The sequence below is a fragment of the Ambystoma mexicanum genome, chromosome 2p (genome assembly GCF_040938575.1).
Source record: "Ambystoma mexicanum isolate Mex_15411 chromosome 2p, UKY_AmexF1_1, whole genome shotgun sequence".
NCBI classification, from domain to species: Eukaryota; Metazoa; Chordata; class Amphibia; order Caudata; family Ambystomatidae; genus Ambystoma; species Ambystoma mexicanum.
Window position 1 is genome coordinate 1,181,475,108 of NC_090923.1, and position 24,994 is coordinate 1,181,500,101.

The following is a 24,994-nucleotide window of genomic DNA, read 5'->3' on the forward strand; positions in this document are numbered from 1 at the left end:
AATATTTGTTATTCCTATTCTTTCTTATTTAGGGTCACTGCTCAAAGTGTTACACTCGTGGAACCCCTTGTTTTTTAGGAGGCCTGAACAAGAAAGCCAGCCCTTCCAGAAACAAAGAGCCACACTGTGCTTGCCACAGGCCAGGAGTTTACATTAGTTTTTTAGGGGTAGCAAGGTAGACCACAGGGGAGGCAAGGGAGACCTCGGGAGTCGGAGCTGTGACCCCAGGCAACCCCAAAGGACATCCCACTTATTAAGAAAGCAAAAGAAAAATGCTGTTTTCTGCCTACACCCATTCATTTTCCCATAGAGAAAAAGTCAAATTTTGGGAAAGCTGAAGCGCAAAAACTACTGTGTGGATTTGGACCAAATAAGATACAACTTGGGCAGGAAGCATTGACTCGATTTCTGAAACAGGTTTGCAGTAAATCCGTCTAAGCGTTTTAAAAATATTCAATGGGAGTGCCTCTGCTCCCACCAAAAATAGCTATATCGCTCATGGTGCTTTGCAGCAGAGAGGCTGAGAGGATTTTCAGAAAACGAAAAGCTTAAATATTTCTGCAAACTACTATTGCTAATATCTTTTCACTTATTGGATAGAATTTTGGCCCAATCCAAACTGGACATTTTGGGTACAATATGTAAACACATTTAAAATGTTATTAAGAAAATATAAAAATGCAGTTTTCAGCCTACCCCCATACATTGTCCTCTGAGCAGATTTGGACCAAATAAGAGACAATTTGGGCAGAAAGCATTGGCCTAATTTCATTGATTGGTTTGAGGTAAAATCACTCGAGTAGTTTTTAAGATAGTCAACAGAGACATGGGGGTGATCCCTGCTCCTTTAAAACTTCATATATATTGGCCTTGATGTTTTGCAGTAGAGAAGATTTTCAGAAATTAAAAAACGCCATTTCTTTTGCTGAATGATAGCGATCCCTGCGATAATACTGTGAGAAGGTGAAAATGAGAGAACTCAAAACGCTAGTTGGAGGAGTAAAAAGGATGCCACCAAGCTTTGGAATGAAATCCCCCATGACGTAGAGAGTCTAGTAACCTTCTTGACTTCAGAAAGAGACTCAAAACTCTTCTGTTTATGTTGTCACTCCTAGGGGAGCACTGATTGTTTTGAATGACAGCGCTTAGACCGCCTGGCAGTAGGCGTTATATAAATAGCAATAGCAATCACATGAGGGTAGAGGTGGGGAGTGGAACATTATTTATAACAGGGTGACATTCAAAATATGAAATTGTAATACTTTAGAAATACCATGAATTTTGTTTAATCGCAAACAATTTAATTAGTCCATTGCATACATTTACCTGATTGTGGCAAATGTACTTTAGGTATTTATGAAATAATATAATATGTATATTCAGTAGAAAAAAATGACAACTGGAATAGATAGTAACAGAAACATGTTGAATCCTGATTGCGAGGAAAATGCTAAATGTACAGATTTAAACTTTCTATTGTGCTTATTATAAAAAATAGTATATAAACATATTGTTTTCTAAATGAAGTGTTAAAAAAAACACATGTACAACAAAGTACATGCTCTTATGTATTGTGATATGTGTTTTCAAAAAAATATTAATACTACATAATTATATATATACAAAAGAAATGAAGCTTAGAAATTGAAAATTTACTTTGACATGTAATTGTTTTTAAATAACTTTCAGTTATTACTTTTGTAAATTAATTATGACGTTTTCTTCCATTTTAACAGATGAACTTCCAGAGAAATTAAACTTTACATACTCTACTATTTGTTTTTGTACTCATTTTTTTATGTACTTCAAATTGTGGATCGTGCACTAAATAAATATCATTATAATTAGTTATTTATTAGGCACTTAATACCCAGTGGTTTCTAAGCTCAGACCCGGGGATCGAACCCATGTTGCTTCACATCATCTTGCTTTCCAGGCGAGCGCGTTGCCCCTGAGCTATCCTCCAGAAACTGTACAGCAGAAAAGAATGTACTTTGAAAATATGTATATATATTTTATGTAAAAGATAATAGTCCCTAAACTTTTTTTTATATGTAACTAATGTAATCAGTGCATTTATCAGTCAAGTCATATATTTTTATTTATTGTACATTTGTATGGTTCATATACAGCAGAAAGTGTTTCCAGGCACCACAAGACAAAGGGAGTGGGGAGAACAGGGGAAGATAAACAACAACAAATGGTCCTACTAGGCCTTGTGACATTCAGATTGTGTAAGGGCAGTAAAGGAGGGCAGGGAGGAGGAGGCCCCATGGCTGATGCAGGGTAAGTACTAGAGGAGCCTGCGACAGACAAGTGTGCGGGGAGACAAGAGTAAGGATAAAGTGCAAGGAACGGGGTAGATTAGCCTCAGTAGGGAGGTCAGGGAGAGGTGCCAGAAGGAAGTGCTGGTAACGGGGTACTATGGAGGACTGGTAGGAGGGGGATCTGGCCCCTGTAAGACTCAGAAGGACCAGGCAGCCAGTCAGAGCAGCAGGGGGGGGGCATTAGCATGAGGAGGAGGAAAAGTGGAAAGTCTTGAGGAGCTTCTGGAATTTAAGGATATCCGGGTCAAGTCTGAGAGGGGAAGGAAGGCCATTCCAGAGGGAGGCTCCTTCCAAGGAAAGAGATCTACCCCACCTCCCACCACCACTCTCTGCTTGGAGAAACGTTTGACCTGCAGAGAGTTAGAGCTAGAGGATCAAAGGACTCTAGCAGAGAGGTATTTAGGGAGGGAGAGCTGGAAATAGCATTGGGCCCAGGCCCAGAAAGCCATGTTGATAATGCAGAGGGTCTTGAATTTGATCCTTGCAGCCACCGGGAGCCAGTGGAGAGAATTTAGGGCTTGAGAGAAGCAGTCTCTTGGCTTGAGGCCAAGAATGAGTCTTGCAGTCCTATTCTGGATTAGTTGAAGAAGGCAGAGGGAGGAAAGAGGCAGATTGAGGAAGAAGCTGTTGCAGTAGTCTGACCTGGAGAGAACCAGATCTCTGGAGATATTGAGTTTCTGGGGGAAGGTGCAGAAAGGGAGAATGCTTCTGAGGATTTAGAGCTGAAAGTGGGCCTTCTTGGCAAGGTCCGCGATATGAGTTGAGAAGGAGAGTGAGGAGTCGAAAGATGACTCCCAGCTTTTTTGCATCACAAGAGAGTGGGGGGATGGGGACCCAAGGAGGGAGACCAGAGATTTGGGGGGATAGAGGGACATTTTAAGATGTTATGTCTGATGTCACCAGTGATGTCATCTGTGATGTAATTAGAGCTGGGTGAGCCCAGCGGGGTTTGGGCTGGCCCGAGCCCCACCTAGGGCTTTGGCTTGACCCCCATCCCAGCCCAGTGCCTACCCAAAGTAGGGCCCCGGCCACGAGTCCCACCAGGTGCTCACCCACTCCCAAGGAAAAACAAAAAAACATATGCACTCATGTAAGTGGCCTGGCCAGCAGCCGAGACTCTTATCTGATCGGAGACCAGAGCAAACCACAAAACGGAGCCGTACGGCCTGCGGGAGACCTGCTAAGTGTCGAAGTGAAACTCCAGCCACTATCAGGCTGAAAAGGCACGAGCAGTGGAAATCGTTACCTGTGCCCTGAGATCTATGGCGGAAAGTCACAAATACCTCTCTGACTTGCATCAGGATGTTTCTAACAGTCCTCAGAGGGCACCTGATCGCTGTGGATTGGTAACAGTGAGGGTGCTCTGATTTACAAAACGTTTTTCAATGGGATTAAGCCATTGTAAAACGTTTTTGTAAATCAGGCCCAGGGTATCTTACAGGAAAGAGCACAGACATATGAATAATGAAAAATGACACAGTCTACATTAACAACATCAGCAATAGTATTGTGTAGGGATGGTTTTATATTACTGGATCTGCAGCTGTTTTTGCCATTCACATGGCTGCTTGAAGCATGGGTCTGTGCAAGTAAATCGGTGGAGCTATGGGTGTGTTATTGGAAGCAGAACAGGGGTTGATATTAGATTGTGCGAGGCACACCAGGTTTTGACGTTGTATGAGCTGGGGTGCTCATATGTAGTTTGCATTAGAGTGTTGCTGAAAGTTGGTGTTCTGCAAGCAGGAGCCGTTGTCTGCCTGCAGTTTAGTGAAAGGGTACAGCGAGTTGGAAAAGGTGTATGGTAGAGTTGAGATTATCGACTCGAGGGTTTAGGAATGTTTGGCTGAATTTTTGTTTGTTAAGGCAAACTGACCACAATTTATTTGCTCGGTACCCAATTTAAACACACATGTGTTTTTTTGTCACGCGCCTCCAATTTTAAGGCCGCGGGGGGGGGGGACACGCACACCCGTAAAATTGCAATATACCAACACTGGGTAGCGGCGGACACCCCCGCAACCCCCGCTCTCCAGGGTTGGTATTTTGAAATATATGCAACCAAATTGCCCCGAAGGCCAAATCACCTTGCTAAATTCGACCAAATTGGTCATTACCTCAATTGTTTTAGATAAAAGAGTCCAATACGGACTCGAGTGCTATTTTGTGTGGTGTTGTTGTTTGGAGGCAGAGCGGCAGGTAGGGGGTGGTATTGTAAAGTTGTGTGGCGGCAGGACAGGAAGTCAGGCAGAGCTGCTGACCTGGTACAATAGGAGCATGGGGGGCATCCGGCAGCAAGAAGGCTCTCCATTTCCCATGAAGCGCGGTTTACATGGCTTGCTGTGGATCGCATGGACAGTGAGTGCCAAGAAGTTGCATTTCAACATGGAAGTAAGGGGGCGAAGTCAGTGTTTGTGCTTTCTATTGTGCTTTTATTTCCCCAATCGCTTTCCTTCCCCACAGCCCCTTTTTTGACCTTGACACTGCCCCACCTTCTCATTTTGCGCAGCCATTTCCTCGGATCGGCCGCATTGGACCCCTAGAGCCAGGCCAGACCCCCAGGCTCAGCCCTGGTTCAGCCCTACCCTAGAGTTCCCTGGCTCACCCAGCTCTAAATGTAATCTCCGATTTCATCATTGATCTCTTACGCTGCGCAACAGGGGGCGAGTAATTAAGGGGGCTTTGCCTGAATTGTCTGCCGAATTTTGAAGGTTTTTTTTTGCATTCACTTTTAACCTTAACTTCTCTTTAACTAAGGTTTTTTCAATGAATAATGATATAGATTGTTAAGCATGGTGGTTTGGGCGTAAACATACCCACAAATTCACTATTCTTCACGGAAGACCTGAGTATTTCCCGCTGTAGCCAAGGCTTTGGAGACTTGCATTTCACAGATGGATCATCACCTCATCTATAAATGACCCGTCCCTTCCATGCAATAGCCTTCTCCTCCATGAGAAAGGCTTGATGTTCAATGTTTTTCACCAAGCACATAACACAGCTCCCCCAACACCTCCTATAAGGGTCGTGGCACGTATATATGACGGGTATGCCATACTATACTGAAGCTCAGATGTACCTACACCAAGATAAATCTGTGCATCGGTCGCATGCCATGGACCTCTAAGCTGTGATGCTGGATTGCTGGGGGCCAGCATGCCATATATATGCTTGACTGGAGGTCTTAGATGTGTGCCACATCTCGTTCATCGAAGTGGGAGGATGGGTATCAGGCCCTGGTTGCTCTGAGGTAACAAGGAGTGTACTTGGTGTGTACTTTGCAGCACTTGCTATACTCTTCCACAATGCTTTTCCATCATTGACATCCTGGAATGCGGCCATCCATTGTGCTGCAGTTTCTTGAGTAAATGGCGCTCTGGAGATACACAGGAATTGCTGAATGACATGTGGTTGAAATATGTTGAAGGTATTGTGAAAGGTCAACTGGGTTATTTCCCTGATAACGGTGAAGACATGGGCCTCATTACAGGTCTGGTGATAACCCTGCCTGTGCTACCGCCAGGTTGCCGCTGGACTCTTCATATTTTACCGGCGCCTGACTTCCCAGTCACAACCGGCTCATTACGAATCCGGCAGCCCGGGAAGTCAGGTGCCGGTTAATTGTAAGTCCACATTCACATAGTGTCCTGTGGGACTCTATGGGAGTGGGGACATGGAAGCAACGGCAACGGTGCCGGTGCTTCCGTGAATAGTCTGCCTACCGCGGCTGCAGTGCCCTGCAGGGTCAGACCTGTCAGGCAGAAGCAAGGGTGCCAGTGAGCTTACCGGCACTCTTGTTTCTGGATCGGTAAACTCGTAATGAAGCGCATTGTATTTCTGTAGTGCGGCAAAGTCAAGTATTGTGTATATTGCAGAGCTGGGATGTGCACAGACAATGGCCTTTCCAGGTCTGGCCTTCTAGCTTTAAGTTTCTTACTTTGATGCTGTATGAGAAGATTAGGTCCACTATATCACTGCTGTTGTAGATGTGAGCGCTTGAGAGTAGAGCAAAGGCCTTTCAGCCAAGTTGCCAGCTATGCCTATGTCCTGCTTGCTCTATACATCAGTCCTTAATTTGTAGTCACCAAACAGGAGACCATTCTGGCACTGTGTTCCATGGTGCTGATCTCAACATTTCTTTTCATTTCATTCTCAATAATTCAACACTTCTTTCTGGATTCTGAGTATTTGTATAGCATTGTGAAGATAAACGAGTACCACGCATTCACTGTGTAGTGAGTGGCCAGACACTTGAATGTCTGGCAGGTTGTACCGGTGACTGTAGCACATGCAATGCCTTGCCGTGGATCACAGGTACTCATTTGGCTTTCTCTATTGAACTTTGTTTTTGCCAATGATTTTGGGGTCTGAGGAAGTACCTTGTTAAGCGGTTTAAGAGAACTGTGAGTGACCCATGTCTCGGTGGAGACCAGTATATGTTGTTTGTGTGTCTTGATTAGGTTGATGTCTTGCTTGTCAACTTCATTGATATGCTAAACTATTTTAGCATTTAGAGTGTCAACAGCTGTTGACCCTCATAGCTTAGATGGTTTAGGAGCAGTTTTTAAGCCAGCATATGGTTGGCCCTGCTGGGAGGTCCCTCAGCCTTTATGGAATGACTATGTAATGGTGTTTTCTGGGTAGGCTGGGGATGTCACATTGCATGTTTCTTTGGCAAATGGCTCAGTTGATTGGTCTTCAGTAAAGAGTTTCAGCTTTATGTAGGTTTACCCTTCTTCTGAGCAGTTTTTGAGGGTTCCAAAGGTCTGAACTTTTATCTGCATGAGGTTCTGCTGACTATTTTGTTTCATGCTTTTCAGGGCCTAAGCATACAGCTCTAGGGGATGGGTTCTTGTGTGTACAATAGGGGGTACCTTTGTTAGAACACTTTGTGAGGCTGCTGGGATGTGAGCCACCACAGTTTAAACTAGTGGGTAACAACCTCTGGCTCTCCACATGTTTTGGACTCCGGCACCCATGACCCCTCACCATTGACTATGAAGGCAAGGGCTGTTAGCTGCAGCACAAAACATCTGGAGAGCCAAAGGTTGCAGATGCCTGCTTTAGAAGGACCTTAATCTGGTGATGTGTAGTTGCACGTTTCACATTTAGATCTTTGTACAGTGTCTTAATAAAGCACCCGGAAGCAGGTGAAAGGTCACACCTTGCTGATATAGATCCCCCTCACTAAATAAATAAATCCTTTGATTGGAACAGGCCAATGTGAAAAGTCAATAATTTCTCCGATAGCCTAGTCCTTCTGCAGTCCAATAGGGTGGGGACGTACACTAGGTGGAATGTCCCGCGAGCCTGACATAGGATAGACACTGTAAAATGTGATATTTTTGCTGGATAGTTGTTAATCAATTGGAAGGAAAGGTAAAGAGACCCCACATTTTTTGTATCACAGCTGAATATCCTTGCCAGAGGCAAGGATATTCAGTACTGAATGAATCTATTAGATGCATTTCTTTACAATCCATAAATCAGCATGAAAGACGACTTAGTTAGAATTTGGGAATACCATGATTGTCACATTTGTATAACAGAGGAATAGCCTTTGCATCAGGCCACCTGGGACTGGAAGCCTCTCTGCTGAGACCTGATACCGAAACATTCCTACCTGTGGCGGTGAAGTATGGTCATGGGTGGGCAGATTCTCCAGAGAGTGGTGTCCTTGAGCTCAGTGCTCTATAAGAAGTCTTTGGGTCTCATTTCAAGTTAATACACGGCCAAATGGAATTTTCAATACGCCGTGGGAAACCGCGGTGCATATGCCTGATTCTGAGTTATGGTTAAGCCCCATTTTGAAGTCACGTAGGACTTGATTGGGTTGTGGAGGAATTACTGACGGAGGTAATATTGCGGTCGATAATTCCTCAAATTTACGGAATGCAATAACCCCATACATGTACTGGAGGCAATTCTTGCTAACGCGCTCCAAACTTGTAATTTGGCAGACTGGTAAAACAAGTGAGTAATCCATTACTGCCAGTTATTCCAGTTACGGCCAAATGTATACGTTGCCACTTTATGCTATCCTGAGTTCTGGGGCAGTGGTAGTTGCCACACATCTGTATTTCTGAGAATCCGGACCATGTGTCTATGCATAGGACAGAATATCCTAGAAAAATCTCGCTCCTAGGAGGAAGATCAGAAAATGTTTCTATCCGGAAAACGGCGCTCCGCGCTTAGAATGTCCTCCCAGCACAAGCGGTTGAGGCAACACAGTAAATGGCAAATGGTCCAAGACAGACAGAACAAGGAAACTCCTGAGTTAGCAGACGTGAAGCAGGAGCCCAAATAGGGTCTCCTCACAAAGAAGTAGCAACATTAGCATACAGATACTGGGGGCTGTATCTGTACCCATACAGTCCCCCACCCCCAACCCCATTTTCTTCTTTTTCTGCATTTATCAGACTTACCCAGTCTGCTGCTGTAAATACAGCACTTGCCACTTGCTGGCTGCACTACCACTGTTTACTGCCCTCATTATCTATATATTTGTATTTACTTTTATTTATCTGTTTCTCTTCTGCCCCGCACTTTCCACTCTCCCCCTTCCATGCACTTTTCCCCTTTTCGTTTCCCATGCACTTGCGCGTTCTCAATTTCACCGTTCCTAGTAAGATCATTGTTGTGTTCTCCCCTGTTCCCCTCCCTTGCCTTGTCGCGCTCTGAAACACTTGTGTACAAGCGCGATACAAATGAAATATCATAACATATCATAACAGTGGGCAAAATGGGGATAATAAGTCATAATATTCCTTTTTAAGTTAACTTTTTGTATTGGTTTTTGAAATAACAGATTTTTAGGCATCAGTAAAAGAGAAAAGCAGTTGGGGTCACAAATAACAAATATTATCTGCACATTATCCTATTTATGGTTGTAATGTTTTAAAACGGTTTTCATGAATGAATTCTGTATTACCCAAGTGGGAAAATCAGTCAACGAGCCCAAATATATGTTACGAAGGTTAATGGGTTTCATCAGGGAGACAAAAAAAAATTATGCTCGACATCACATAGTACTTAAATAAAATAAATAGATTAATGAATACGTTATAGAAACTATAACATGAAGCATTAGTCTGTGAACTTAACTTACCCTGCAGGTTGCATGTAAGGTAAGCCCGAAATACAGGTGACTGATGAGTGGAAAAAAGGTAATAGCTCAGTCAAAAGGTGGTGAAAAAAAGAGTGCAGCAGACCGAGAAAATGTTCTTATTCCACACAGAATGTTGAGTCTTGCGTTCCTGTCATTTGGTGCCTGCAATGCCTGGGTTTACAGTGCCACAATGTCAACGTGAGAAGGACATTTCACTGCTTTTTTGCAGCTTTTTTATGGGGGTTGTCGCCAATACTCACGGTTCTATTCTCCTCACCGCAAACCTTTCATGCTCCCCATTTCACTACCATTTTTCCTGCTACCCCGACAAAAAACATCAATACATGTGGTTAAATTCCCCGTGGACAAAGAGCGGCAGCGGCTTGGAGGGACACCGGAGTGAAGCTTTGTGGTTATAAGTGCGCGGCTCCATGCAATAGATATAGAAAACATACTCAATGTATATCTAGCATGTTTTGGTGGAAAGTATGATGGGAATCTGAGTGCAAATGCTTGCAGTAGAAATGAAAGAAGTACTTAGCTGCAAGCTTTGAACCTATTTTTAAACGATTTTCAAATTTACAATGTGGGTTTCAAAAAGACAGCAACAGAAATGAACAATGCCTTCAATCTTAAATACAGAAATCTTTCTTTACATGTCGAGTGAGTCCTTGTGTGCTGTGTTCATGTAAGGCAATTGAAATTGGAGAGGAAAACATTAATATAATGAGCTGTTCAGTGCACGTGTACATTGTTGGACTGCTGAGAGTGGGCCACGAAGTGATGGTTTTAGAATGTGGATAGACCAAAGAACTGCAACGTGCACATAGGGCCTCATTACGAGTATGGCGGTAAGTGGTAAAACTGGAGGCTACTGAGTTACCTCCAATTTTACCACTGTGCCAAATTATGAGTTTTGGCTTTGAGTGGAAGATTAACTACCAGCAAAACCCTGGAGGTAAATCTTGCCACTCAATGCCCAGAAAATGGCAACAAAAGCCCCATTGGATCCAATGGACCCAAGATAAATTGGGACTGACCAAGTGGTGGCAACTGTAAATCCGTTTGGTGGTATTTCAGAGGATCTACCTCTGAAATCCCTCCAAACTCGTAATGAGGCATAGTTTTTATAGAGGTGTTATGGGTGTGTTTGCCCTTAATTTCTGATGATTGATGCCTCCAGGGCTCCGTGGCCTTCATTTCCATTGAGGCTCCGGGGCTCCTTGGCCCTCATTTCCATTGAGGCGCCGGGGCTCCTTGGCCCTCATTTCCATTGATGTTCCGGGGCTTGTTGGCCCTCATTTCCATTGAGGCAGAAAATGTCTCGGAGGTGGGGAAACAGGCAGACACAAGCCCTCTACATGTTGTATCATCTCCTGGCCTTTTAGGATCAGGGTGACCAGGTGGAATGGGGCATGGAGTGGGAAACCCTCTCTGATCCCTGCACCAATCACTGCAGAGAAACTGGTAGCAGCGTAACCAGTATTGCACTTTGATGTAGATGTGGGGGGGGGGACAGAATTCCCAGGGATTATTCATGCTTCTTGTTAGACTACAAAAAAGCAAGTGCAGATAACCGTCCCAGAACCCTGGCGACTGCCACAGTACTCATGCATTATGTACCACTGGTGAAACATTAGGAAAATCCATTGTAGCAGGCAGCGGAAGGTGTCTTGGATGCAGTCTGATCCCTCTCCACCGAATTAACCGGAATTATCAAAATGAGCCAGGTAGTGGGGAGAGGCGATGATGCCCTTATCATGTTCCATGGTCAAGATCAAGGAGGTAGGCATAATTCGAGTGAAATGAATAATGGTTTTAATTACAGCATAAGGCACCATCAAAGTTGTAAAATATCATCAGTAGCGCGGCCATAAGAATTTTCGGTTCCATGTGTTAATATCCCCGCAAAAATATCGGCATACAAAAATATTGCCATATTTCTGTGGCGAAATTAATGCATGGAACCTGCGGGGGACACCCCAGCAACCTCTGGAATATTTTAAAAGGAGCGGGTGACACCCTCGCAAACCCCGCTCCTAATATTGGGCCTCATTACACGATAGGCGGTAACCATGGCGCTGTTAGCGCCATGGTTGCCGCCGGTATTTTACCGTGTCCGCCTTGGTGGATGGTGGAATTACCGCCCTACTCCAAGGTGAGAGGGGGCGGTAATTCCCCATTCACCAAGGCACTTCCCCATTCCCATTTTTGCCCCCATAGGGCATAATGGGAATGGGGAAGGAGCTAATTACAGTATCGCAAATTGCGGTACCGTAATTAGCACCGAGGTCCCTTTGTGGCACCCTACTTTAACGGCTGGTAAAACCAGCCGTTAAGGTCGGGTCCCGCAAAGGGAACTCGTAGTAAGGCGGTAAGGGTTTACCGGTACCGGTGCCCTTACCGGCACCAGTAAACCCTTACCGCCTACCGTGTAATGAGGCCCATTATCCACACCAAAAATATCGACTATGGCCGTTCCCGACGACCATATATTCGGCGATATTTTTGATGGGGATAATATTACCTGATACCGAATTTTCAGCATGATTTTCAGTTAGCCATTTAGCAGCCACTGAGTCGCAGGCTGGCAAGCCTACTGTTCTGTGCTGAAAGTCGATCTTACAGCAGGAATATGTTGTGAACAGGAGCTAGGACAAATTGAATTTTCCCAAATTCTGCCATTGCTGCCATAAAAAGTGATATAGACTCTAAAGAGATCATATTGGGGCTGGCTGTGATTGTGCAGTAGGCTTGGGAGGGATCACAATGGTGGCCCTTGGAAGGAGCCGTATTGCAAACAATCTGTAAAAGAAACTGCCAGTCAATATGGCGATAGACGAGTAGAAAAGGGGCCAATGAAATTGGCAAGCAAACACACCATCCTGAGTTGGATGTTTCCCTGATTTCAAACATTGTGTCACTTAATTACTCTCTTCTATAATCTTATGTTCGAACTCTTAAATTACATGCCAGTCAATGGTTAGGAGCGAGCCTCTGCTGAGGCATTGTTATAGGGTATTGTTAGAGGGCTTCTGGTGGAGCCGTGCCCAGCCGTTGGCAGGGTGTCCGCAATTATTGGCCATCTTCTTCGAGTTTAGTGCTCAGTTCTGCATTCGACACTGTTTGGAAACATTGTTGCTGGCTATAACGCAGTAGTGTCTTTTGCTCAAGAGGGTATTATAGCAGATCTCATTGGTATTGTTCGCTGGAATACGCATACACTATTTCCAGTTTCATCTCTACTGCAGTAGCGCACCTGTCTTCGAGATGGTCCAGCCTTTCTAGGGACCCTCCTGACTTCCTTGCATGTCAGGCACCCTCCGCGTGCATGCATAAAAATAATGTAATGAGCTTATGTGTGCTGAGGAGCTCTTGTTAAAAGGGTACGGAAAACATGCATTAAGAAGAGTTTGCTGGGTGTCACAAAACTGCTAAGACACTGATCTGTACAATTTTGTGAAAGGAATCCATGCAGAGCATGCACGGGTTCGTAGCTCGCCATGCAGACCTATTGCAATGTTCTTGATTGAAGCATTGTGCTGTCTGCACGTATCTGCATTGACGGCTACTTGCATGATCTCACGGTATCTCCTTTGTATTATCTCCTCTGCAGGTTTCCTCAGTGCAGCGTCGACACCCAGTGTGCTAGGCCCTGACCACACCTGAACAACTGTTCTCCCCCCACCCTGACAACGCGGCTCCCACCCAGAGAGAAAAAGAAAAAGAACCTGGTCCATGGATTGGCTCCCCTCCGCAACTCTGATGGACTCCTAAATGGAAACCCTACCACCCCCATTCCCGCACACCCGTTGTAGGATGAAGCCGACACTGCCCCCGTCCTAAGCAGGTGCGTGGCAATACATTTGTAATGTACAAGCAGGTAAATGGGAATCCAGGCTGGGGTGGTTTGTAGGGAACTCTGGAGATATCCCAGTAGGCCTCTGCACCCTGGGCCTTTTTTGCGTGGTATCCAATTTTATTTCCAAATGTTCTTATAGGAAAAGTGTTGGGCTTGCTGAAAATGTGTAATATGGGGACACCTTGAACATTATTTCCAGGGCCTCTTTTGGTTCCCAGTTCACCGCTGAATCCAGGTAACTCCAAATATGAATCTGAGGCTGTGCAAGTAAGTTACCAGATGCATGACGGGAATTGCGCGTTGTAGTAAAGGAGCTGAAGCACCTTATACCAGGGTGGTCCCCTTTGGAAATTTCCTGATAGTCCATTGGTTTTCCTAGAAAATCTGTATGACTGGGGCCGAGTCAAACACATCTGAAGCTTGACAGATGACTGACCCCTCTCACTGCTTACGGGAGAGCCACAAGTGAAGGACCTTTTCTGATGTTCCGACCGTTCAACCTGCCTCTAAGCCATTAAGGTTAACCATAATGGACAAAGTCCAGGAACTTACCACACTTAGAGCCAGGGAGTTGGTAACTAAGTCTAAAAATAGTCAAGAAAACCCCATTCATAGTGTACACAAGAAATGAAACATGCCACATGGCTCCTCAACAGGGCCCAAGTAAGATTAAAGGTCCTAAACTGTAAGTGGCTTTCATTGCAGCGTCCATGTCATCTTATTGTTACCCCCTGCCCCTTGCCAACCATTAATATGCGAGCTATTTTCCCCAGAGATGTAACAGGGTGGTAATTCTGATGTAAAACCCACTTAAATCCAGGTGGTGCCAACAGACAGACTGTGGGCCTGATTCACAGAAATGTTTTATAATGGTGCAATCCCAAGGAAAATGCTCTGTGAATCAGTCCCTGTATCTTTTACAAAAAATGCATGTGTTGTTGCCAATATGGCCTTCAGTCCTCCAGGATGACGGCCATAACGCTATAAGAATGTTTTTGGTTTTTTGTGTGGGTTCTCTTTCCCAACACACAGGAACATGTGTGCTTAAAACTTGAAGTACATGCACTAGGCCTGAGTCTTCAGGGCTTTCACATTCAAATATATGCGTAAATTTGAATGGGGATTGAAACCCCTTCCCATAATTAGCCCCCCATAGGTACTGGATGATGAGGACCATTATTGGGAATTTCCTTCAGACCTACAATGACCTCGGAATAGCTGCTTTGCAGAGTGGACCTTTACCCACTTCCATCCCAACAGTAACAACCATCTACAGGGGCCCTGCTGACCCCTCAGTCTCCTTCTGTCTGTGCGCCCAGTGAAGGATTGACCGCGCACTGAAAGGAGAAGTCTGCTGCCAACAGCCCCGACCGATCACTGCTGACCCGCACTATCCACTGAGTATGTACCGTGAGGTCAGCAGTGACACCCACAAAGCCTCCAGTGAACGCAGTGGGACTATCGCCCTCCCCAACACTGAAACAATTTTACCATCTGTGGCACCCTGGGGTGCTGACTCTGCCTGGGGAGGCCCTCTAAACCCCAGAAAAGATGTATGATCAAGGGCTAGCCTGCAAAGAAAATCAGAACAGTCAAACATACTGCATAAATGAAATCCAGCAAAACATTTGGCACCAGACAAAATTGTGTATGTAGTCCGGCCCCTTGTCCTACTGGCTTCTACTCTGAAAGCGAGGTGCCAACAAGTCAGCAAGTCATCAAGTTTGCGTGATTCGTAAGAGTCAGGTTTCCCTTAAAAAAATCAAAACCAGCCCTACACGGTGGTCCAATCTTCCGAGGATAAGCCAGCACCCACTGTTGGGGGTAAAGCCAGGAAATCCCTTGTAAGCCTTGTACCAGCCCCTGACATAGACAGATAGAAATGTTTGACTCACCGTCCCTTTTTCCAATCAGAATGCCAAGCAGACTGGCTAGTGTCTAACACTGAGCATGTGGCCAACTGGTGACGGGCCCTCCGGTCTCACACAAAGCAGAAATATGCTCTGCAAGGACACAACAGACTATCGCAGTAGCAGACCTGCTGGTACACACCATTTCACTGAAACGGTGTACATGGTAACACACATAGTACATCCAATTATAAGTAGGTATCTAAGCAAATATTATTCAGCATAAGATGGAGTATGTTGCTTAACTGTAACTCCTGTTCCCCAGCATTGGTATCTTTCATGGATTCACACGCTTCGAATATTCCCAGTCGTCAGGCTGGGAATCCTCAGTAAACCTCACTATTACATTTCTTATAAAGAACATTTTTCTCACTTTAGTAGCCCATCGGTGTCCCTTTGGGTGCTTTTAGCCTCAACCAGTCGAGTATCAGACTCCATCCACCCTGGATGCCCTCTTCAGATTCGAACTCCAGAGTAGTTATTTGCTTGTTTATCTTTTCGACTCTCGGGGTTGGAAGGAGGGTGCATGTGAATCTATGAAAGCTACCAATGCTGAACGACAGGAGTTGCAGGTAAGCAACATACGCTTTCTCCAGCATTGGATCTTTCATGGATTCACATGCTTTGAAAAGAATACACATCAGTAACATGACCAGAATTTGTTGGAGCAAGGGGATAAAAGGTAATCTTTAGAAAAACAAAGACAGCATTGCAGTATTGAAGAAAGCTCAGTTTATTCGAAAAGGCATTGTAGGACCGCTCTTCCCACTCTTGCCTCTTTGTCAATATGGCCCTCAAGGCAGTAGTGTTTGACAAAGGTGTGCAGCACCGCCCAAGTAGCTGCCCTGCAAGTGTCCAAAAGTGGTATGCCTGCCCACGTTGCCGCAGATGCTTCCATCATGCTCGTTGAGTGTACCTTAACTGCAATGTGTAGCGGTTTGTTTGCATCTGTAAGACTTTTTTTAATAACTGCCGTTACCCAGCGTTGATACCTTGTTTGGAAATGGTCTTCCCTTTGTTGTGAGGCCAAAAGCTACCATGAGCTGCGAAGAGCTTCTGAATGATTTAATTCTGTCCATATAAAACGTCATGGCCCTACGTAGGTCCAAAGAGTGTAGGGCTCTCTCTGCCGGCGTGGATGGGCTAGAGAAGAAAGCTAGTAGGACTTCCTCCAATTGTATATGGAACCACGTGGGCACCTATGGGATAAAGAGCAGATTAGTTCTCAGTATTACGTTGTCTTTTGTGAAACGCAGATCTGGTTCTTTAATAGAAAGCGCCTGCACCTCTGACGTTCTCCTGAACGACGTGATCGCCATTACAAATGCTGTTTTCCATGATATGCATCTAATGCCAGGTGGTTTCATAAGAGCAACTAATACTGTGTTTCGGCTCCATAGTGGCGTCAGTGTCACCCTGGGTGGATATGTGTGAAAACATCCCTTCAAAAAGTGCTTCATTATTCTTGCCCCATAAAGTGGGGGTTTGCCCTCACTTCGGTTGTATATAGGAATTGCTGTTAAATGCATTTTTAGAAGATGAGTGTGAGAGACCGTCCTTTGCTAGCTTGAGTAAGTATAGTAGAATATGCTGAGGTGCACTCCCTATCGGGTTAAGATATTCCTGGGAGCACAAGGTACAGAAGCGTGCCCATTTATATTAACAGGATTTGCTTGTGGCTTTTGCTCATACCGCATCTAGGATGTCTCTGCATTCCTGCGGCACCTGGACATGCCCAGATTCTATGTAATCAGGAGGCAGGCATAGAGGTTCAGCGACCCTGGATCGTGGTGAAGAACTTGCCTGTGGTCCTGCAAGAGCAGATTTGGCGCCAATACCAGCAGTATTGGAGATGCCTGTGTTTGATGGAGAAGGTCAGAGTACCAGGCCTGTCTGGGCCACGTTGGTGCTATCAGTATAACTTTGCAGTGGTACATTGATATCTTTTAAAGTACTTTGAGTATCATCAGGAATGGGGGAAGCGCATATGTGAACATGTTCTCCCAGGTTAGAGTGAAGGCATCTCCTAGGAAGTTTGCTTGCAGGTATGCGCTGACAAACTTTGCACATGTCTTGTTTTCTTTCGTGGCCAACAGGTCTAGTGAGGGGTGTTCCCACTGTTTGAACAACCTTGTCACTTGTGTGTCTGCCAACTGCCACTCGTGGCCTTTACTTGTCACCCTGCTGAGCCTGTCTGCTTTCTCGTTCTGCTTGTCAGGTAGGTGGAACGCTTGCAGTGATATCTAGTTGTGAATGTCCCACTGCCACAGTGCTTGCGGTTCTTGCGACAGCGTTCTTGAACCGGTGCCACCTTGTTTTGTAATGTAATAATTGGTGGTGGTGTTGTCTGTCAACACTCTCACCACTTTCCGTTTGAGCACTGGTTGGAAAGAGCGCAGTGCCTGAAAAAATGCTCCGAGCTCCAGTACGTTTATGTGCATTTGCGCTTGCTCCTCATTCCATTGACCTTTGACTGACAGGTTTCGTACATGTGCTCCCCAACCTATCAAAAACGTCTCTTTAATTAGTGTCTGCTGAAACTGAGAGTCTGTCGATATGTGATGAGGATTGCTCCACCACTGCAATTGGGTCACCAGCTGTTGAGTGACCTTCACCTTGTCGTTCCATGTACCGGTTGTGTGTGTCCACCGGTCCGATAGAAATTCTTGCATTGGCCTTAGGTGCAGCTGGCAATACGGGATGAGTGCGATGCATGACGACATTGTGCCTGGCAGTTGCATGCTCCTCTTCACTGAAATGAGACTTCCCTGTTTGATTGCCATGAGAAAGCAAGGAATCAACTCTACTCTTTCTTGCAAAGAGCAAACCCAGCCCTATCTGGTATTGAATTGCGCTCCCAGAAAAAACCAAGCGGTTGGAAGGCTTCATATATGATTTTCTGTAATTTTCAGAGAATCCCAGCCACTGCAGTGTCTCCGTTGTCTGCTGGATTGCCCGTTATACCTCTTGTTCTGTGCCTTCCCTCACTAGCCAGTCATTGAGGAAGGGATAAATATGAAATCCCTCCCTCCTTAGGTATGCTGCTACTGGGGCCAGGCACTTTGTAAACTTCATTGGAGCTGATTTCAGTCCAAATGGCAGGACCTTGAACTGATAGTGGTCTTGACCTACTGTAAACCTAAGAAACCTCCTGTGAGCCTTGTGGATTGGTACGGGAAAGTAGGTGTCCTGGAGATGCAGAGAAACTAGGAAGTCACCTTCTTGTACCGCTTTGATGACATCCAGTGGTGTTATCATTTTGAATGTTTGTTTCTTTATTGAATTGTTGAGGCTTTGCAGGTCTAAGATGGGTCACCATGTTTTTTCTGGTGTTCTTACTATGAAGAAACGGGAGTGCACTCCCTTTCCTCTGTTTTGCCTTGGTACCTGTTCGCTGGCTTGCTTTATTCGGATTGTGTTGACCTCCTGCATCAGGATGTCCAGGGGTGGTTTTTGATGTGTACCTGGTGGTTAGCGAGGTGGTGTTTTTTTTAATTCTAATGTGTGTTCATTTTGAATGATGTCTAAGACCCATTTGTCTGTGGTTATTTTTTGCCTATGATTGAGATAATTCTTTAGGTTGCCTCTCACTTGTGACTGTTGTGATTGTTTTTGTAGTGGGACATGTCAGGTGTGGGAGTCAGGCCGGTTTCTGTTGTATGACCCTTTGCGAGGAGGATCCTGGCGTCACCTTGGGGGTGCTTGTAGTCTTTTGTTTTGTATTGATATGATCTGTGGTATCCTTGCAGACAGTATGACCACCGCCGATATGTTTTCCTCCTCTGGTACTAGTGGAGGAGTGGCCTGATGCAACCCAAAAGGGTTGAAGTGGCTGTTTGGTTTGCAAGGAGGTAAGTGGCCTTGCTCTGTCCGTATCTGTCTTTTGCCTGAATAGTTGGTCACCCTCGAAGGGCATGTCATTAACTTTGGACTGCGCATCTGGTTAGAAGTCTGTACACTTTAACCATGCTTGCTTTCTCAAAACTGCTTCGTTTTTCTATTTGCTTGAATCCAGTTTCGGCAATATCAACCACTATATTGATAGCATGGTTGGATGCCTCCTCACCCTCGTGTAGGATTGCAAGCACCTCTTTGCCGTTTTCAGCCAGTAAAGGTTCCAGTATAGGGGCCATCCTTTTCCACATCTCACGACCGTGTTGTGTCATGATTGCCAGTGAATTAGCTGTCTTTACCATTGTTGCCCCTGTTGCTAATATCTTCTTTCCAAAGGTGTCGATATTTCTGCTCTCATTTTCCAGTGGCACAGAACACTTTGAGCTTTGTGTGTCTCGGACTTCCTTCCGGCAGCAGCTGACACTACCTATTCAGGTGTTGGTTGCAATGTCAAATATTTAGGTGAATTGTCTGGCACCTTAAACTTCTTTTCTGTTCTTACTTTGAGGGCTGGCTCTGAGAACGGTTTCCTCATAATAAGCAATCCCTCCTCTCAGACATGGTCTAGGATGGGTATGGACATTACAGACTTACGTCTCTTGTGCATGAAGTCAAACAGGAAGCAGTCTTTTTTCTGTTCTGATGTTCTGAGTGAAAACCGGTGACCATTGTGCAGACGTTACGCTGTGCCCTGGGGTATTGGACCCCACCCTGTTAAGGGCCTGCGAGCCGGTGACTCTGGTCTTCTTGGAGACCATGAAAATGGCCTTGGGGCCGGTGACTTTGAACTTCTTGGAGATCTTGATCTCCGTGTTGGTGAATCTCTTGGGGGACATGAACATTTGTATATGATTCTTATATGCTTATGTGGTGACCGTGATCCTTGTGGTGAACCCCACCCACTGGGGCAATGTTCTAGGGGTTTTCTCTTTTGCAGGGCCTTCTAGACCGTATGGGCCTGGTACCTCCCGCGGAATATCTTGCGGGTTTGGCAGTCTGTTATGTAGTTTGGTAACTAGCGTATGCAGCAAGGTCAACACTTGCAACATGTATGCCACCGGAATCCCTGATGCCTGTAAAGGTGCCCCTTGCCTATGTGGCAAAGCTACTGGTTTAGTTGGTGGTGCATCCAAGTCTTCATCCTTAGAGAAAACCAGTGAGTACTCCTGTTCAAACTCGGAATCGATCTGGTGCTCTAGAATTTGTACGGGCAATATGGATGAGGCTGGCAACAGTGTGGGGTAGCTGGCGTATGTTCTTCTTCAGGTTTGCAGGTTTTCTTCAGGATTCTTATAATTATTGGTTCCTCCTGCATGGATTATTTTTGTGGTGCAGGCCAGCCTACATGTTCCGTGACCTGTTGATGGGTCTTTTCTGATGACGACTTTGTGGCCTTCTTGTGCTTTAATGAATCTGCCAGTGACAAGCTCTTGGACTTTATCAGCGTCTTGTCAGACATGGACTTTACTGGATGTTCAGTCATCTTGGATGAGCATATCATGATGATCGTCAGCGACACCGCTTGTACTCTTGTAGTTGTATCCCTCATCAGCAGTGTGGTTGACATGTATGGCATTGGGGAAACCGTCGTAAACTGTAAGGAACTCATGGTGGAAACAGTAAAGACAGACAAATTATCACAGTTCAAGGGTGTTCATTAAACTGTATAAATGGGTTGGAAAAATGCCTAATCTAAACCTAAATCTAAGATGGGAGCAAGCTGCGACCATCAAATAATAAAAAGGCAGTCCTAGTGGCGTCTTGTCAAATAAAAGGGCCTACATAAAAAAACGATTGCCAATCCTTACAGCTAAGCACAAAAAATAGTGCGGGATATATTCATAAGAAAAGACAGAAGTGCTCACACATAATAAGTCAGGATGTGGTAGCCGGGGGTCTCCAGTCTCCTCGTTTTTAACACAGGACAAAGTGGGACTTCCGAGAACAGCACACTTTTGCTTGTCCTCAGCAGGAGAATACAGTTCCTTTCACTGGTATCATGACCTTCCGCGGTTAAGTCTCTTTTCTGCAAAAAGACTCTTGCCTCCGAGGACCTGATGTGTTCAGAATCACAAAGCACAAAGTTCCTTTCAACATGTATGTTGGGTGATGACTTTTCACCCCTGGATCCCCATCTACCGGGCTCAGATCCTTCTCAAATGTTAGCCTTCCTCTGTCAGGTTCACTACAGCTTTTATTCAAAAGATTTCACCTGTTACATTCACAAGTCTCAAAGTCATTTAAACATTCCACTGTGTACAACCCTCGGTCAGGTTCACTTTTGTCATTACACTGTTAGTGGGGCTATCACGCTTCCCCCCGTTCTGCCGGCATCCCTCAGTCGGGTTCACGATTGCCAGTTTATACAATTCCCTCTGCTTTCATAAAATACAGAATGTCCTTCTGTTCACTGATCAAAGACTTTTGACTGTACAAGGGGTTTTACCCGATCCTTGTATGACCATTTTGACCATCTCTGTGAGGATCTCCTAGGGCCTTCTGGTATCAGTAGTTTCATCAAACATAAAAGTGGGACTAGCCAGAGTCATTGGAGTGAGCACCCACTTGGTGCCGGACCACTCAGTAGCTGGTCTTTCCTCTGCACTTTCAACAGTTTATTGATTCACTTTATGTTGCCAATAGCAGCCTTTGATTAACACAGTTTGGTTTGTTTATCGGTTCTTTCTCCGACTCACCTGCTGTGATGAACCACTTGGCTTTTCTTGTCTTAGGAGTCAAGGATGGTACCACGGTAGCAGGTGTATCTCCCTGCCTTGATTATCAGCGTAGGAGGGCTATGTGCACCATTGACATCAGATACAGCACACTCTGGCTACTCTTCACAGTATTATGTTTCCTTGTACAGAGGCTTCGTGGGTCTGGGTTGAAAAGGGGAAGGGCTCCTCTGTCCTTGCCGTCCTTTCGGTTCTCGCTGTCTTTTGTCTCATCTTGAACTATAGTACTGGAATTACTGTCTCGTTATGCAGTCTGCTTGCTCATAATGTGCTCTCATGCTACACATTTGATCACTCTGGGGAAGGGAAAGGGCTGTCGGGTGTGTGTGGTTATTATCAATTGCCTGACTTTTCCTGACCCTTATGTTGGGACATGTCGGGTTAACGGCTCTGGCATTAGTCAGTTGTCTTTCATAGTGTAAGAAAGTGTTTGTGTGAGAAAAGGGGGCAGGGGTAGACAAGAGGTAGGATGGGGAAGGTGGGGAAAAGATGTCATAACAAAAGGGGTTACCGCGTCTCACCCATCAGTGTCTCACTTCCACTCCCGAGGACCCCCTAGACAGGTGATCCTCCCGCACTGGTCCACCCCCAGGTACTGGATCCAATAGCGATGGCCTTGTCCTGGCCACCCGGATGACAGATCCCCGGGGACTAGTCAGGGAGTCACCCTCAGGTTTCTCACAAGACGTAGTAGTTTTCATTGACGCTGTCACAGATGTTTTTGTCAATGGGATTGACTGTGTCGTGGACATTTTCATCAGTGGGGCTGACGGCTTCATCGACAGAGTTCAAGGCATCATAAATGGGGTCTTTGTCTACAGGGTTGTCATCATTAGTGGTGCGGCCGGTCCCAAGGCCAATTGTGTTGTCGGTGGAGGTTCTCTCATCACCAACAAATGCCTCTTTGAAGTGGTATCATGCGCTGGCATCCCCGTCAGTGAAAGCTTTTCTTCAGATCCTGATCTTTTCTGAGCAGGAAACTTATCCAAGCCCTGATGGCCATGCTTTTAGAAGACTCTGTTTCTAATGGGAGATATTTGCCCTCATTTTGCAAATGTTCAAGGTATCTGTATCTATCGCTCAGTGTTTTAGCACTGAATGTGTGGCATATCTTGCAGTTTGCATGTATGTATATATATATAACTATAATATACCATATATATGGTTTGGATATAAGCAATAAATACAGTCAGTATGCTTATCCCCCTCATGTACATGGTTTAAAAGGGATTTCTTGAATTTCCCTTCCATAGTTAAACTTCCCACTCATCTGTAAAGAGAAAAAGAGTGGCGAAATCTCTGTAAAAGATCTTCCTAGATGTTCATTTTGAAGTAACTGGATTTATGGATTCCTCAGCATGACATGAGGTTAGAATCTGAAGAGGGTCTCGAGGATGGAGTCTGATACTCAAGGTCCCACTGGTTGAAGCTAAATGCACCCAAAGGACACAGATGGGCTACTAAAGTGAGAACATTTTCTATAAACAAAATGTAATAACAAGGTTACCATGAATTCCCGGCCTGATGGGAAATATTCAAAGCATGTGAAAACCATGAAAGATCCAAGGCCGGAGAAATTAATTAGCGATCCATGTCATTATCAGTCCTTATTACAGAGGGCAACACTATCTAGGGAGCAAAGGAGTGGTCTGACCAGTGTAATGGCAGGGCGGAAAGTCCCAGCCCTTGAGAAGACTGGATAGGCTTGGAAATCAAAGACCCAAGAAACGGAAAAGTCAAAGTAAATGACAGAGGCCTGTTTCATTATTAATCATATAAAACAGAGATAGCAATAAGCAATGGATTCTCAAAGATCTCAAATTCTTCAATGCAGGTAACAGGTTATAAATGCCAAACACATCATCATTAACATGGTTTGACAAACTTAGTAACAAAAACCTACGTGCAAGGCGATTGGTTAAGGGAATCATCTATGTATACAATGTATAGGGGTTAGTACCCTCATTGGCTTTTCTATATCGGATGGCTCCACCTGGAACCACCTCTAAATTCATAACAGTGACTACATGTCATTTTTCTACCACTGGATTGGCCAGTGCATTAATTATAAGACTGCATTAATTGAGGATAAGATTTGGTTGGCATGGTCTTCACCAACCTTGATTACTTGACAGGTTATCAATACATGAGTAACTATACTGGTAGGGGGAGCGACATCGAGAGAACATTTTCCCAATTATAACTTACCATTTCCCATTCTGTAGGCCATGATCCAGGACTTTTTGCTTTGTACTTAACCTTGTCCCATATTGTAGTTCCGATGAACAGTTATGGAGTTGCTGGCAGGTGCATGTCTGCATCTAGCATTAATGAATAGACACGGTTTTCAACCCTGGGCCACGTTTGACACGACCATGTTTTGAATTATTCTGCACGTCTTTTCCTGGGATTTGAGTATATTTGGAAAAGGGTGTCTTTACCATTTCTACCCTCTAGAGACTTGTTCGAGCTACTTTCCTTCAATATTGTCTCTTACTAATGTGAACATGGTTTTCAATGAGTTGATTGTTCCCTGGCCTAATATGAGAGAAATATACTTTGCCACTGGGTATTATCATCTTCCACCCTCCTAGGTGCCGGCCCAACTCTCTCCGTCCTACTGTAACCTTGGCAGGGGTTGGGCAGCTATCTTCCATGTTGCTCAGCCCGGTGGTTTTAGCTAATTCAACAAGCCTTTTCGGTTGTCAGGCCCCACCTTTTTCCCCGATGTCTTCCATCCACTTGAATGTGGCTTCACCGTCCATCTTGTTTTACATGCCCACTCATTCTAGTTGCGCGTTTGCGTTAAGCAGGCTTTATCTGCATTCTTTTGCGTCTTGTGTTTCAGTGTATATGGGATATGTGTATTCTAACCTATTGGATGCAAGCATATTGTTCATGTATAACTGCAGTTTGACCTATTGTTTGTGTAGCTTCATAGGGGAAGTGTATTTGATTTGTGTCTAATGCGTCTACGACTGTCAGTTGCACTAGTGACAACATTTGTTTTCGTCACCTTCGTCACAGCGGGTTTAGTTCTTTTTGATTGCGCATGTTCACCTCCTCTTCGATTACTTCAGGATAATGCTGGTACGCTTGTCTTAGTGAGTATCGTCTTTTATGTTCACTATACAGTGGCGGAGAGGGGACAGTCTGCATAA

General features: G+C 45.0%; 1 protein-coding gene across 9 annotated transcripts in view; it reads left to right on the forward strand.

The window, feature by feature from the left end:
* Positions 1 to 24,994, forward strand: part of ATP2B3 (ATPase plasma membrane Ca2+ transporting 3) — a 1,317,805-nt gene that overhangs the window by 269,502 nt on the left and 1,023,309 nt on the right. For all 9 annotated transcript variants that reach the window (XR_011302157.1, XR_011302158.1, XR_011302159.1 and 6 more), the window contains exon 2: positions 13,049 to 13,282. The gene's annotated coding sequence lies outside the window, so the exon portion shown is untranslated. The remainder of the gene's footprint in view (positions 1 to 13,048; positions 13,283 to 24,994) is intronic.